Below are 13,431 nucleotides of genomic sequence, written 5' to 3'. Positions count from 1 at the left end.
TAAAAGTGACACTATTTCAAAGCAATTTCAAAAGTCTTCTGGAGACAAGCTGCTAAATTTGGTTTCATTTAAAAGTTTGACACCTTGAATAAAGGTTTAAACAAAGTCTTTAACTAGATGCTTCGGGGGTAGCCAAGTTTGTTGTTTAAGTTTATCCTGTACAGACTAATAGGCTGGTAGCACTTTATAGATTAACAAAACACTTAGATGGTATCACAAGCTTTTGTGGACACACCCCACTTCTTCAGATGACTGGAGTTCCAAAAAATGAGGTGTACAGGATCTTGCGCAAAAGGGTTGTTTTGCGCAAAATGGCCCTGTCTACACTGCTTTTTTTTTTTTGCGCAAAAACCTCTTCTGCAAAAAGGATCAGAAGAGACTAGCATTTCTCTCACTGTCATTTGCATAATGAGTGCTTCATTTGCATTGCCTCTGCTGACAAATTCCTGCAGTCTAGACATAACCTAAGATGCTACAGGACCATTTACTGGTTTTTTTAAAAAGTTTCCCCCCCCCCCCACTTACAGTTATAAACTTTCTCCAAATAGTGACTCATCAATGGGATGGGGGGCAGGGGGAGGAATAAAAATGAATGCAGCTTAGAATGGCTTCCAGTAGGTGCTCTACACTATCTAGATCTATACAGAATAGTGATAGAGATGCAGCCGTGTTAGTCTCGTTTAGCTGAAACAAAAAAGACAGGACTATGCAGCACTTTAAAGACTAACAAGGTAGTTTATTAGGTGATGAGCTTTCGTGGGCCAGACCCACTTATCACTTTGGTATATATGGTCATGCCAATTTTCTTCCACATATTGATCTGAGGAAGTGGGTCTGGCCCACAAAAGCTCATCACCTAATAAACCATCTTGTTAGTCTTTAAAGTGCTGCATAGTCCTGTCTTTTGTTTCAGCTAGATCTATACAAATACTGAGGTCCTGCTACAGAACAGCCCCTAATGTCACCAAAGCTAGAAGTTAGTGATGATCAAACATTCCTAATATAGCTTCCACCTCAAAGAATTTAACTGACTGATGTGTAATTGAAGCAGTCTCTGGCTTGACTAAAGAGTAAGGAATTTAATCTTAAGCTTACAGGGATCCCTTCACCTTCAGTGAACAGCATCTGTATCTAGAGTGAAACACGGCAACTAAACACACTACATATCGGCGTAAGGATAAACTGTGAAGTCAAGTGCATCTAGTTTAAACTGCAGAGAACATTTGGGCACATTTTTGCCAAAAATATTATCAATTTTGTAAGTGGTTAGAACCTCTTTTGGACAATTCAACTAAGTGGCACCCCAGCAACAAACACACATTTGTTCTTACAGATTTGTATCACAAAACATTGTTTTTTCACTATTATTTCAAACCATTCTAGAACCCCTATAGATTTAATAGAAAACTATAAGCTTTCTATAGACTTTGATAGTGAATTATATCCCTGCTATCGATTTTACAGGCGAGTTAAAAAAAACAAAACACCTCACTCTCCATTAAATTCTGTAACTTTAAATTTTTTTTTTCAGATCCATAACTAAAGGTCTGTAAAAGGTTCTGTTGATTTAATCTCTTCTAAATTCTACAAGATTCTTCCATAATTTCAGTGGCATTTCAAAGAATGTCCTTATTTTTCCTCTTCCTGTGTCCTTATCTATAGCTCTCAAATGTTAGCAGATAAAGAGCACAACCGGTCCCAAAAGCATGCCCTAGCAGCAGGGGTCAGCACTGGCTAATTTATTTTTCATTACTGATGATACATTTTCTCCATTTTGCTTTTCAGTCAGCTGGATAGTGAAACAGGTGGTCAGATTCATGTAATTATTACCAGAGGGCTCCGTTTATCATTTCCCTTGTGATAGAGCAGCAGTAAGATCTACTAGAGCACACACCAACAGTAGATAGGACCCAGTCCCAGGAACAAATCAGAGCTGGGAAATGTACTCAGGAGGCTCCCAAACAATTTCATGAGTACAAAGGTGCTGGGCTTAGCTTTTCAGAGAGAATAGTTTCGATCTAGTCTCTCCTAAAAAAGTGGATTTTTTATTTCCAAGGATGTATTTATTTATTTATTTACATTCAGGTCTGTAATTCCCATCACTTCTTGAATCAAGCTTGTCAGATAAAAGTTCAGCTCATTTCCATTCCTCAACATTCTCTCCTCAGGGCGTTACTATCTTATATGGCAACATTCAACACTGTCAATGATTCCTTCCATCAGAGCCTGTCTGGCTTTAATCCCTCTTAAGCTTTAACTAGTCCTTGCCAGCTCCTCCCCATTTCTCTCTTGTGACAAAGTAGTGGGGTAGCTGAGTTAGTCTGTAACAGGAAAAACTTAAAAAACAAATAGTCTAGTAGCATCTTAAAGACTAATAAAACATATAGATGGTATCTATCAACTACAGTATTTGAACCATCTACTCACCGTTTCTCTGTTTTTTCCTCCCCTTTCCCTCCTCCCGTTCCCTCCCCTTCCCTTATTTATTCTTAGATCTGGACTTCTAAGACTCCGCTCATCTGAAGAAGTGGATTGTGCCCACAAAAGCTCATGATACCATCTACATGTTTTGTTAGTCTTTAAGGTGCTACTAGTCTATTTGTTGTTTAAGTTTTGACAAAGTGGTGTTTGCCCACCTCCTGATCCTCCTATTAGAGAAGAGCCCAGAGCTGTAGGATAGGATCCCAGAGAGTCTGTGTTCATGGAGCTGTGTTTGAGAGCTTGCTCCATTCCCATAACCTTTCCCTAGAGAGTTGACACCATGTCAGCAAAACCTGGAGGCCAGAGAGATAGCACCTAGGAAACACATGGACCTTTCCTTTCCTTTTGCCTTGCTATAACAATGGCAGTGATGGATGCTTTTACAATACGTCTCTACTACTTGACAGACATGTTCCCTGTCCCCATTTCCAAATATATTCTATGTAAGAGGGGTGAACTATAAAACATTCAGTTTATCTAAACTCCCCAAAGCTTGGATGCACTCCCCAAACTCTTGGGTCTGCACAGAATGAGATTAAAGCCAGACCCTTGGAATCCAGGGTCCAATATTACAGGGAGCTTTGACAAAACAATGAGTATGAAGCAGTAGATGATAATACTTGCACAGCTATTTGCTCCTGGTCAGCTGTCTCCCTTGAGAAAGGCCAATAATTCAGGAGTAGAAAACAAAAATCCCTCTAGGGCAGGGGTGGGCAAATGCCAGCCCACAGGCTGGATCCAGTTCCCCGGGGTTAGCCCTTGACAGCCTGTTGCCGCTATATTTACCTGCGCCTCTGCAGGTATGGCCAATTGCAGCTCCCGTTGCCTGCAAATCGCCATTCCCAGTCAATGGGAGCTGTGGGAAACGGCGTGGACCAGGACACCACTTCCCACAGCTCCCATTTGCTATGAATAGCAATCCACAGCCAATGGGAGCTGCAATTGCCTGTACCTGTGGAGGCACAGGTAAATATAAAAGCAAAGGCCCACCAGGTCTAACCCTGGTGAATCACTGCCATTTTATTATCCTTCCCTGCTCTAGGAAAGGAGAGATTGTTCTGAGGCGGTCCCAGTGTTTGAGAGTAGCCTTGTGATAGTTCTGGGTACTACAATTTAGTCTTAATCCACCCTAGGTCGTAATCCACCCATGTTGCAATCCTGACTAGAACACAGTCTCATAGGAAGCTTCCAGTATTTCCTAATGTCCTTACTGATGGAGGCATAAGGTAGAGATAGACACTTGGCCCTGGTCTACGCTAGGGAATTATTTCAAAATAACCACCCTTAGGTCGAAAGAAGCAGCAGAGCCTCCACATTACCAAGACTGTTATGTCAAAACAGCAGGCAGGTTATTCTGAAATCTGTATTCCTGCTTTTCTCAGGGAATAACACTACTTTTAAAATAGCATTAGTGTGGATATTCCACTGCTACTAATTTGAAATAATTGGCTTTCAGAGACCTCTCACAGCTGCAGCTCTGACTGCTCAGGCCACACCTGGCATCTCTACTGCTCCTCTTCTCCTATAGAGGTTAAAACTACAGGCAGCAGGAGAAGGGCTTTTTGTACCTCACCACCTTTGCAAGCCCCAGGTGAGATAGCAGCTAGCAAGGGAGCCATGACAGACCCCAATTCTCCTTCAGAGCCTCCCATGGCTGCCAGAACTCCTGCAGCACCCTTAGCTTCCACTGGCCAGGGATGCAGGAGAGCTCTAGCCTGGACTTGTGCAGATATCCTGGACCTCATCGAGGTCTGGGAGGAAGGAGACTAACGTTCAGGATCTCAGCACCAGCAAGAGAAACATGGACATCTACACTTGGATCACTGCTAAACTGGCCGATAAAGGCCATGTCTGGACCCTAGACCAGGTCCGCATGAAGATCAAAGAGCTCTGGCAGGCCTGCCACAAGTCCATGAAGCAGAACAGATGCTCCAGGGCGGCACTGCGCAGCTGCTACTACTTTGACCAGCTGGATGTCATTCTGGGGCATGAAGGGGGCATCACCTCTCCCCACCCCATCTCCGTGGAGTCTTGTCAGGACACATCCAGTGTCAGCCTCCAGGAAGGCAGGGTGGCGAAGCACAAGGAAGAGAAGGAGGAGGATTCCAGCCAGGCAAGCAGGCTCGCCAGCCAGGACCATCTCCTGACACCCTGGAATTGGTCCTCCCTTTTCAGGCTGTCGCCCAGGCTTCAGATGAACCCGGGGAAGGCACTTCAGGTAACTTCTTTCTCACACACACACACACGTACGTGCAGGGGCAGGTAGTGACGGGTTGCACTTGCCTCTCTTGGCCTGAGGCCACACACCAGCTGGTGCACATAGAATGTCAGGCCAGATCATTTAGCCCATGAGGCTGTCACGCAAGAACCCCTCAGTCCTTCTCCCAAGGTTCCTGGAGAGGCCTGCCTTACTCTGATCTCCATGGTGGGACACCTTCCCACGACAAGCCACCACTAAGGAGACTGGGGTCATGGAATCACACAGCAGTGCTGCACAGGGTCATGCCTGCACTCAGGCAGCATCTGCTCATGGTCAAGCGTGGCAATGTGGAGACTGATCCCCTGCATGGGAACATGCCAGGAGAGGAAAAGGAGGGGAACCCAGTAGCACTTTCTCTGGCAAGTGGTGTCTGCCACTCATACACACACCCCCCAACGCCATCCTCCAACAGGCAGGGATAGAAATTCTCTCTCTGCAGTATGCTGCTAATGCAGGACCGGACCTGTGTGGGGCAGAGAAGGAAGCCAACCGGCCCCGGCCCTCCTTCCCGCCCGCAGGCTCCTGGCCTGGCCTGGCATCTTCCCATGCCAGTTTGTCCCTGGGCCATGGGTGTAGCGATGCCCCATTGGGACATTTGTGCCCCTGCTGAAAAGCACCTGCTATCTAGGCAACAGATGGCCTTGCTCAAAACCCATGGTTCAGATAGTGGCAAAGACCTTCAGTGTCAACTCAGATTAGGGTTAAGCTTCCTGCAGTGTCTGCTGGGATGACTGACCATGTGACTTTTTCATCACAGCTAGGCCAGCTGTGAGCTTGGCATGTCCCCCATTACCAACACCATCTTCCCAACTCTGCAGGAGGAAAAGAACCCGCGAGGACCTGATGGAGGAGCAGATGGCCTGCCTGCAGTTCCTCATTTGGAGGCTTGCAGACACTGACTGGGAGAAGCACCGGGCCACCAGAGAACTGAATGCTGCCTAGTACCAGCTGGTGAGCAAGCACAATGCCATGTATTTCCCCCTTCATTTTGGTGATAGAGCACATGGAATGCTGTATGGAGTGGGCCACTATCCACCTCCCCTTTAAAAACCACGTGATGAGGCTTTTTGGTCCTAACAGGCTACCAGCAACCACCCACCATCTTGTCTCCCTGCACCAGGCCGGACAGCTCCCCACTAAGCACTAGAGTTGCCAGGCTGCCTCCACATTGAGCCAAATAGCCTGGGATTTTCACCTCCTGGCCTTGGGGGAGGGGAGGGGCGGGGGGGGGGGGGCGCGAAGAAAATCAGAAAGTACCAAACATTTTAGGACTGTGTGAAGGGCAACTAAAATCAGTGGGCAGGGGTATGCACATACAAATGTTTCAATGATCAAACAAAATTATATATGCTAAACTTAATGTTTGCTAGGACTAATATAAATATATCACAATGAGCACTAAATTCATCTTGTTTTCACTGTTCTCAGAAAAGAGGACAAGGCTTGAATGGGCCAAGGAGCCTAACTCCTTTCCAGCTTGTCAAGGCAGCGCCTGTTGGTGAGGATGGAATAGTTCAGCAGGGAAACATTATGGAAGCTTGCCTGGCCACTGCCTATGCTACACCTGCTTCAATTCCATGGCCCATCAGTTCTTGGTAATCATGGCAGATAAGTCAACATGGAGGCCATGTAGTAGCCATAGTATTGGTGGGTCTTGTGACGTGAACATAAATGCTGCTAAGATTGATTAATATATCTGTCACACAATAGGCCACTGGATAGCCCCCACTAAGTAGTAATAGTGTTTGACAGCTATCACTATAGGCTTCATGCAAAGTGGGGGCACTTTAAAATATGGAACAATAAGTGCTGGATGGCTTTGCATTGGAAACTGCTTTATGCCCTCCCAGTTACTCACAAGATGGGCATTTCTGTGATTTTTCTCCCCTTTCCTGTATTAAATTGTTTGGAAACATCCCCTATCTCACAAGTCAATTGAGCATGGAATTGAGAGCTCAAAATGCACACGTTGTCTTTCTAGGTGCATCTTTGGGAATCTCATCCTAGATCTGGGTCTTTACTAGTGCTGCTGAATATCCTAGGTATGTAACTATTGATTAATTCCTGGCAGCCTTAATACTTCCTGTTGCGATACCAATAATTCCCACAAGCAGGGCTGATGCCCAGGTCAATACTTGGTTGAAAGACTTCCAAGAAAACCTATGAGTTTTCAGAAAGTATGGGCTTCTCTTCCCTCTGAGGTGGTATTGAGCCAATAGCCAGCTAGCATTTTGCCAGGGTAAGTTCTGCTCCAACAGGTGACTTTTGAAAGATATAAAATAGAGGTCAGGAACACAAGTGGTCATGATAGATTTCACAGCACTCTGGAAGAATGAGGTAAGCAGGCTAAATTTCAGAGAAGTTAAATTCCGACACCCTAATGCCCCAGGAAGCTTAAAATGAACTGTGTTTATAGGAAGCAAAGACTAATCTGTTGTGTAGCTTTGCTATGTGTTGTAGAACTGCTGCCATGTTTAACCTTTAAGAATCACTTTGACTATCTCTGGTCTCACATAGTATACACCTGTTTGTAAGGCTCTCTGACATTCCATGGGGGAATTAATACTCAGTGTTTATACAGCTCCTTCCATTTCAAGACCTGGAAATACTTTATAATTATACAGATAGGGAAACTGAGTCGCATTGATTAAGGGTATGTCTATACTGCATCCCTAGTTCAAACTAGGGATGCAAATAGAGATGACCGAAGTAGCTAATGAAGCGGGGATTTAAATATCCCATGCTTCATTAACATGATCTCGCCGGCGTGCTAGTTTGAATCACAGCTGATTCGAACCAGGAAGCGCGCGCCGGGACGCGTTAGTTCGGACTAAGGGCTTTAGTCCGAACTAACGTTAGTCCTCATTTTTTGAGATTAGTCTTTACTTCCTGTAAACACAGTTCATTTTAAGCTTCCTGGGGCATTAGGGTGTCGGAATTTAACTCCTCTGAAATTTAGCCTGCTTTTACCTCATTCTTCCAATTTCAGAGGAGTTAAATTCTGACACCCTAATGCCCCAAGAAGCTTAAAATGAACTGTGTTTACAGGAAGCAAAAACTAATCTCAAAAAATGAGGACTAACGTTAGTTCAGACTAAGGGCTTTAGTCCGAACTAACACGTCCCGGCGTGCACTTCCTGGTTCGAATCAGCTGTGATTCAAACTAGCACGCCGGCGAGATCATGTTAATGAAGCATGGGATATTTAAATCCCCGCTTCATTAACTATTTCAGTCATCTCTATTTGCATCCCTAGTTTGAACTAGGGATGCAGTGTAGACGTATCCTCAGTGACTGGTCTTAATCCCACAGCAAATCAGTGGGAGAACCAGGATTAAGAGGCCTCTCTCGCAACTACATTCCTATACTTTCACCTGCATCTCTTGCTATGAAAAAGCAAATACTACTCATTTAAATATCTCAAAATGGAGTCTAAACCTCATGGCCATATTAAAACATAACAGTATAAGAAGCTTTATCCAAGGATTGCTACAAGAGACATCTCTCTTCCATACAAAGAAATAAGCCATCCAGCTGATCCCTCTAAAAGCTACATAGGAACCTGCCTGCCAGGAATATGAACATATGAGCAGAGGTCTGTTCAGTCAGGTGTTCAAAATAAAAACCAAGGGTTAAAGTTAATTTGTTGTTCAGCTTTGTGTGCTTTTTTCTGAGGGGCCCACAGCTCACTTGTAACCAGGTCATCATGCTGCCATGGCAACAGTCTGACATGTCACTCACCAGTAGATGATTATCCCCCTCTGTGTCTGAGGAAACCCAGAGTGGAAAAAGTACGGTTACCAATACCACACAATCCCTGTTGATGTGCACATGTTCCTAGAACCCAGCAGTCTCTGGCACCTATGGTGGGCTTAAAGGAATGCAGAACTTTCTCAAAGACATGGTATTTTGGTATCTTTGACATAGTTACAAAGGAACTTATTCTGCAAACACCTGAACCTTAGAAACTTGAGTAAAGTGTCTGCAGGATCAGGCAGTCTACACGTAACTTCACAAGCACAACTCCACTTCCTCTGTTCAAAAATTCTGGGCTAAATTGTATTAGCTTTATAAACGTTCCTTAAGTTACAAACAACACTATAATTAATCAGTTTGAAAGCTGTTTTAACATCCAACGTATTTGGACAATAAAGTGTAGAGTATTACAAGCACAAAGGTTCAAAAACCACAAGTCAGAAGGAACAGACTTCCCAAATATCTTTAGATTGGCATAAAAACCCAATTTGCATTATTTGCCTTCTGATTTGAGTCTTTTCAGTACACATGGTTTACTTTTTCAACTTTTTATCTGCAGCTAGGAGGGGCAGACATTTTTAGCATCAAGAGAATCTCCGATATAAACAGGCTGGGCTTCATTATTATTTGTATTACTGTAGCACCTGGAAGCACCAGTCATGGACCAGAATCCCACTGTGCTAGGAATTGTACAAAAACGGTCTCTGGCCCAAAGAGTTTACAGTCTAAGAAAGAAATTCAATTTTATTGCACTGTTTTCACTTCAGATCAATTGGACAGTAATGCTCAACTGGTCAGTTTCACACTCATTCACTTACAGATTCTCTGTGCTAGAGTGGTTATGTTGCAAGTGCTATAAAGGGATGGTTCCTTAACTTATTTCCCTTGGAATAAAACACATTGAAATGTTTGTATGGTCTTAAATTATGCAATGCTTTTCTTTTTGGCCATTTTTTTCCCCATTTTAAAAATTTCAGGCAAAGTTCCATAACTGGTGCTAGATTTTTAGAGCTGGATTCTTCACCAATTGGTTATGCTCATCTCCTCAATAAAAGCAAGACTTGTTTTATATAGCTGAACAAATTTACTAGACAATCTATACATTAAAATGTCACTGTTCCGATATGTCTATAACCCCTAAATGGATAGGCCTCAACCACTTGGGAAATATGGGGACTTCCAAGAAGTAGATGAAGTAGGTCTGAGTTGAGTTCCAAGAGACTACCCACTCAGAGTAATAACAGTAATTTTGGTACATGGAGTGGTTGTATTCTGCCTTTAGAAGGGAGAAGAGATTTGAACCAGTGGTCTGTATGGGAGGGAAAGATGTGGGAGCTGAGAAAACACTGTTCTAGTCTCTCATCATGGAGCCCTATCTTAGAGTGTCCTTGTCCTGACAGCACTAAGGATTAGATTACACACAACCCAAATATTTTTTCTCTGTGCATCTATTAAACAGATGAATGGTAATTGCCAAGGGAGTCAACTGGTGTCGGTCTGGGATGAGATGATGTGGACACCTACCTACTGGAGTAAAAGTTTGCCCTCTACATACCCAGCTAACTCGTTTCACATAAGCCAGTGGTTCGCAAATGGAGGTTTGTGGACCACTGGGGATCCATGAGGCACTTCCTGGTGATCTGTGGAATGCTGGTCAATCACATCATGCTGGTCCTCCTTATTTTCAGCTGCTTATGTGTTGTTCAGCCTCTTCCATTGTAAAGTAGAATCTGTAGGACTATAATAGCAGCTGAAGAGGAGGAGGAGGCAGAGCCAGCCACCAGCAAGTGAGGAATGGCCAGGAGAGAAGGGAATAAAGGCAGCCAGGCAGTACATACAGGGAACAATGGGAAGGGGAGACAGGTTTCTATTCCAGGTAGTGTGTGGTAAAAGGAAAAGGAGACAGTCTCAGCAGAATAGAGATTGGGAAGTGGGGTGGGGGGAGGCAGCAGAGCTGAGATAGGGGTTAGGAGAGGAGCCAGGACAGACAGAGAAAATGGGAGGGGGGGGGAGAGGAGGGAGACCCACACCACTACCACAGCCAGTAGGATTCTCTCTTCCTGTCCCCTCCCCCACAAAAAACCTACAAAAAAAAACCCACACACAGACTCATTACCTTCAGCTAAACAAAACAAATGCTCTCAATATCTTCTTTGCATGTAAGCAATTACCAGAGTTACTACACGGTTTTAAGCAGGGGCAGATGACCATTTTGCGGGGCCTAGGGCAGCACAATTTCACGGGGCCCCCCTTTGCCATGGCGCATGCACAGTGGTGCCACGTGCATGCGCGGGGCTTCTTGAAGCACGGGGTCTGGGGCAGCCGCCCCACTCACCCTGCCCTATATCCGCCCCTGGTTTTAAGAGCCTGTGAAGGAAAGAGGTAGTAAGTCTGCAAGACCATTTTCCAATTCAGAGAGATTGGGAATCCCTGACTCAGGCCACGTAATCACCATATTCACCATCTGAGAATTCAGCAAGGGCACTGTAAAACTTCTTGGGCAAGCAAATTCACTACACCATGAAACCTGACCCTAACTTATCCTCCCCTCCTGCTATACATTAAGTATACCGGGCCTGGCTTTTTGACCTTTCAGCAAACCACTCACAAAGCCATACAGCTCGTTACAGAGTAACTTGATCACTGAACCAAACTGTGGAGATTAGGGAACAAAGGGCCTATTGCTGTGACTGAAGGGCTGGATTAGCCCCAGAGCCCTTCCCTTTCCATAGGGGGTTTCCTGAAGCAGGTGATTCCATCCCACTGCCCCTGGCCAGGATTTTCCTCAAAGAGAGTCTATGGAGGGGAGAATCAAATAGGCTTATGGTGTATTCATGCGCCAAAAGGAAATTTAACAAACGGCTTCATTAGTTTGATATCGATCAAATCTAGAATTTCCATGGAAAGAAATAAGACTAGGAAATGGCTATATGTAACCTACACACCTGCTGGGTGTAGTGTATGATCCCATCTGTGTAGAGCAGAGCATTGGCCTGTTTTTAAGGCAGTCAGACCAGCTTTTATGACAAAGAAATCTAAGTCTCACTTCTTGTGTATATGAAACACTGACAGGCAGAGCTGAACCTGGGACCTCTGGAGCTTAGTGCATGAGTCTCTTCAGCCTTAGCGGAGAGCCAGCTGGATTTTAGCTCATGCAACAAAAGAGACTCATGCACTAAGCTCTAGGAGGTCCCAGGATCGGGTCCGCCTGTCAGTGTTTCATATACACAAGAAGAAAGACTTAGATTTCCTTGATGTCATAAAAGCTGGTGTGGCTGCCTTAAAAACAGGTCTATGCTCTGGCTCTAGATAGTGCTTAAAGTCTGATTAACAGCTCTGTATTTAAAACTGGTTAGTAAGTGTCCCCACTATTGACATGATCTGGAGGAGTTCAGCTCAGCTCCCAAAATGAAGTGAGCTGAGAGTTTCCTCAGACATGCACAAAGGGTTGAATGAATAGGGCTTGCATGCTCTGTCATGTTAGTGCAAATGCAAGGCTGCCGAAGGGGAGAGGGAGGAGGGAAGCAAAAGGGGCAGCTGTCCAGGCAATTTAAAGAGGGCCCAGAACTCCTGGCCCTTTAAAATAAATGAATAAATAAATAAATAAATAAATAAAAATCCACCATTGGAGCCCCATGTGGCACGGTCAAGGCGGTGCTGAGGGCTGGCTGTAGGGTTGCCAGGTGTCCAATATTGACCTGGACAGTCCAGTCTTTTCACCTCTTGTCCAGTAAAAAAAAAAAATTCAGAAAATACCAGGCACCTAAAAAGTTCGGTATTTTCTGATTTTTTTCCCAGCCAGGAGGTGAAAATCCTGGGTGCTTACCTGCTTCTGCTGGGGAGCTGTCTGACCCACAGCAGGAAGACAAGATGGCAAACAGCCACCAGCAGCCTGTTAGGGCAAAAAAGCCTAAAAAGCATTTCTTAAAGGGGCCATGCTGTTTTATGTATTTATTTTTTGCTTAACAACTTTGGTCTCCCCCCCCCCACACACACACCCCGATTTTTTTCCCTTTTTTCCCCCTGGGGGGGAGGGGGGAAGAGGGAGAGTGTTCAGTATTTTTGGTTAAACCATCTGGCAACCCTAGCTAGCTGTGGGAGACACAGCAGTTTGGGTGGCACTGAGGACTGGTTGCCCTGAGCTCTGCCTGAAACCTTGCCCCTTCTGGAGGAAACCAGAGCCGAGTTCTTCCACCCCCCCCACATGCACATTGCCCAAGGCCCGGCGAAGTCTGTTGCCAGCCCCGTGAAAAGGTAATTACGTTGAAAGGGAGGTTGAAGATCATTACAGAGGCTGAGACAGCTGGACTTTCTGAAGGAATGTAAAATTGAGCAAAACTGATGTAGGTCACAACTATCACCACAGAGAGATTAAGTGCTAGGATGTCTGCAGCTTGCTATTATTTAACTGTGACTGAAGGAAACTGCTACCCCCATACAAATAACTGATTGGCCAAACGCTCTTAAATTGGATTATTGTAAATCACATGTTGGATCCAGTGAGGGAATCAAAAGGAAACTATAAGCTGTATTAATAGAGGCATGAGACTAAAACAGGGGTCCCAGCAAAATTGCATGTGGCTGAAAGTACCATTCTTAATTTCTAAAGCTTAATCCTGTGCTTTATGGGTCCCTGTAGAAAGGCAGTTAATAAAGCTACATTAGCAGGAAATAATTTCACATAAAGAGTGCAAGGAATGAGCTTTGACTTGCAGCCTTCTGTGAACAAATAAGCCTGCTGTTACCAAAGCATTGCAGTTTCAATTCCCCCCCCCCTTCAAAACAATAACACGTTAAAAAAAAAAGTTTAAGAAATTCAGGCCAGGAAGGAAGGCGGCACAGAATATCAAATGTAAAAGAGTCTCCCTTATTTTCCAACTTAAGTCATTTAAGACCAAAGCACTATGCAAGCTTCTCCTATGGAACTTTGATAAT

General features: G+C 44.6%; 1 protein-coding gene across 8 annotated transcripts in view; it reads right to left on the bottom strand.

The window, feature by feature from the left end:
* PLEKHH1 (pleckstrin homology, MyTH4 and FERM domain containing H1) overlaps positions 1 to 13,431 on the bottom strand; it is a 101,149-nt gene that overhangs the window by 80,475 nt on the left and 7,243 nt on the right. The window lies entirely within an intron of this gene.

This window comes from Pelodiscus sinensis, chromosome 5, assembly GCF_052426305.1.
Source record: "Pelodiscus sinensis isolate ZL-2025 chromosome 5, ASM5242630v1, whole genome shotgun sequence".
NCBI classification, from domain to species: domain Eukaryota; kingdom Metazoa; phylum Chordata; order Testudines; family Trionychidae; genus Pelodiscus; species Pelodiscus sinensis.
The sequence above is the reverse complement of the archived record's forward strand: the minus strand, read 5'-3'. Positions and strand labels throughout refer to the sequence as shown.